Genomic DNA, 3,258 nt, shown 5'->3' with positions numbered 1-3,258 from the left:
TATAACTTCAGTTCTATTTATCAGTTTAAACAAGATACGTCTTATTTTGAAATTAATTGAATGAACAATTCATAAAAAAAGAAATTTTTCTGTGGTATTTCATATATTCTATAGTTTCTTACCGTGTCAATTTCCAATTCTTGTTCATTGAGATTCATGTGCAATACGAATTAATATTTAAGAATAGATATTACCTCTCCCTTTCCCCTTTCAAACAAATGAAATGATTGAAGTTTTGCTATTTGGAATTGTCTTAGGTCTAATTCCTATTACTTTGGCTGGATTATTTGTAACTGCATATTTACAATACAGACGTGGCGATCAGTTGGACCTTTGATTAATTAATATCTCTTTTTTTGATTGACCTCCTATTTCATTGTAATTTTCGACCTAAGAATAACAAGAATGGAATCACGCTCTGTAGGATTTGAACCTACGACATCGGGTTTTGGAGACCCACGTTCTACCGAACTGAACTAAGAGCGCTTCATAAATATTTTGTAACCCTAATATATTTTTGCATGCATCTACTATTATATAGAATATCGTAAAATTAATATATAGAATATTGTAAAATGAAAGATTGATTATACCCAATTTTAATCGATTTCAATTAATCCCTCGTTACGGCTCATAAGATAAGTAATAGGTAGGGATGACAGGATTTGAACCCGTGACATTTTGTACCCAAAACAAACGCGCTACCAAGCTGCGCTACATCCCTTTCCATTGGTCGACAGTGTCATTGTAGAGAATACCTGTATTGTTTTCCACATCTTTATTTTCTCCATTCATATACAAAAATTATCTTGTCATTTCTTCTTTTTTATCTCATATCATAGAACATATATTTAATATTTCATTCTAATAAATAATTAATTATAATAAAAGGCTTATACACATACGTAACGTATAATTAAACCCGCTTAAAAAATGAATAGAATATTTTTGGGGAATGCTGGGACAGAAAAAGGCGTATTTTTTTTTTAAGAAAAGGAATAGCTACTGAATCATTGTACATTTCAATTTGAATTAGGGATTCCGCATACAAATACAAGTGATCATTAACTACACCTACGTCTGATCATATATGTATTACAAATTACAATAAAGAAGGAGTATTTAAAATGCGAGATCTAAAAACATATCTCTCCGCGGCACCGGTAGTAAGTACTCTATGGTTCGGGTCTTTAGCGGGTCTATTGATAGAGATCAATCGTTTATTCCCGGATGCGTTGATATTTTCCCTTTTTTAATTCTAGTTCTAGTTATAGTTATTGATATGGGAAGGGGTGAAGAAAATTAGAGATATAATCAAATATCTGTGACTAATCCCTCCCTTCCCTTCTTTTACTTTTCTAATTTTTAAAATTAGAATAAGTTCGAAAAGAGAAAGAATAAAAGTGGATTCAACTTCAGTAAAACTCGGAACTCGGGCCGGACTCTAATTTAAATTTAATTAATAAGATAAGAGAATGAGAACGGAAATGGAAATTGATGGCCGGGTCAACAATATCATACAAAATACTTAAATGAAAAATGAAATACTATACTAGGATTATAAATCTAGTTAGAAATCATTGTATTACTTATTAATACTTTTTATTACTATCTTGATTTCAACGAAATCTTTCAGAATTTGATTTCGAGTTAGCAACTTCTATTTTTTTCGTTCCTTTCTTCTCTTTGGATCGGAAAATAGAATAGTTGGGTGAATCAAAAATCCAAAGGAGGTTCATGGCCAAGGGTAAAGATGTTCGAGTAACCGTTATTTTGGAATGTACCAATTGTACTCGAAATAGTGCTAATCGAAATGGTGCTAATAAGGAATCAATGAGTATTGGTATTTCCAGATATATTACTCAAAAGAATCGACATAATACGCCTAGTCGATTGGAATTGCTAAAATTCTGTCCCTTTTGTTACAAACATACAATTCATGGGGAGATAAAGAAATAAATCGAACCGATCCGATCGCTTGTATGTCACCCTTCCAAGGAAGATTAAAAATGACATATTATATATATATATATATATATTTAAAGATAAACAAAACAAAATCCCCCATTGAAATAGGATTTTCGGGATAAGGAAGAAACAAATCATGGATAAATCCAAGCGACTCTATTTTAAATCCAAGCGATCTTTTCGTAGGCGTTTGCCCCCGATTGGCTCGGGGGATCGAATTGATTATAGAAACATGAGTTTAATTAGTCGATTTATTAGTGAACAAGGAAAGATATTATCTAGACGGGTGAATAGATTAAACTTAAAACAACAACGATTAATTACTATTGCTATAAAGCAAGCTCGTATTTTATCTTTGTTACCTTTTCTTAATAATGAGAAACAATTTGAAAGGGGTGAGTCGACCACCAGAACTACTGGTCTTAGAATCAAAAAGAAATAGGCTTACTCTTCACTTGAATCAAAATTCCAATACGAATTCAAAGGCGGATTGATATTTTGTTCGAAAAATTCGCGAATCCATATTTTATTGTCGTATTATCATAAGAAAAAAAGAATAAATCTTTTTTTATTAAACGTGTTGTTTGTTCATTTTGACGACTTTATTATTATATTTTATCATACTAATTTCTATTCTACCTTCCCGGAGTTAATTCTCCAGTGAACTCCATTTTAAATTTAAAACATTCCGATGAATTCCTTCCAAATATACTTATTTTAGAATCTCATTGGAAATCATATAAAGGCAATTTCTATTTAATATAGCTATTTGCGCAAGTATTTTACGATTAAGAAGCAACTGCCTCTTGTACAGATTGTGTATTAATCTATTATAATTATAGTATATGCCTTTACCGCGAATTACTGCATTTATCCGAGTAATCCACAAACGACGAAAATCTCTCTTTTGCCTACCTCTATCCCGATAAGCCGAAAACAAAGCTCTTATTTTCTGTTGAGTAATAGTTCTAGTAAGTCTTGAATGAGCCCCTCGAAAGCTTGATGCAAATAAACGAATTTTTGTTCTACGTCTCCGAGCTATATATCCTCGTTTAATTCTGGTCATTGAATAAATGAAACTTCGATGAATAACTAATTGATTTCCTTTCTTTCAGTTATTCCTTTTCCCTTTCCTAGTTTATTAATAACAAAACGGATTCTTCCAATGTATAAACTAAAAACTCCAATGGCTTTTGCTACTATAACCTTCCCGACCACGATTTTTTCTTTTTTTCTGGGCATTTCACTGCGAAATAAGAAATTGTATTGATAGTGATACTAGATATTAAA

At 31.4% G+C, this 3,258-nt stretch overlaps 2 non-coding genes across 2 annotated transcripts; both read right to left on the bottom strand.

Moving 5' to 3' along the window:
• Positions 1-412: 412 nt before the first annotated feature.
• On the bottom strand, positions 413-486 carry TRNAW-CCA (transfer RNA tryptophan (anticodon CCA)). The gene has a single exon. It is a non-coding gene; the product is annotated as a tRNA-Trp (tRNA).
• Positions 487-650: 164 nt separating this feature from the next.
• On the bottom strand, positions 651-724 carry TRNAP-UGG (transfer RNA proline (anticodon UGG)). The gene has a single exon. It is a non-coding gene; the product is annotated as a tRNA-Pro (tRNA).
• Positions 725-3,258: the final 2,534 nt, after the last annotated feature.

Source organism: Corylus avellana, unplaced genomic scaffold (assembly GCF_965113065.1).
Source record: "Corylus avellana unplaced genomic scaffold, dhCorAvel1.hap1.2 HAP1_SCAFFOLD_105, whole genome shotgun sequence".
In the NCBI taxonomy this organism is placed as follows: domain Eukaryota; kingdom Viridiplantae; phylum Streptophyta; class Magnoliopsida; order Fagales; family Betulaceae; genus Corylus; species Corylus avellana.
This window is presented reverse-complemented; position numbering and strand designations above follow the sequence as displayed.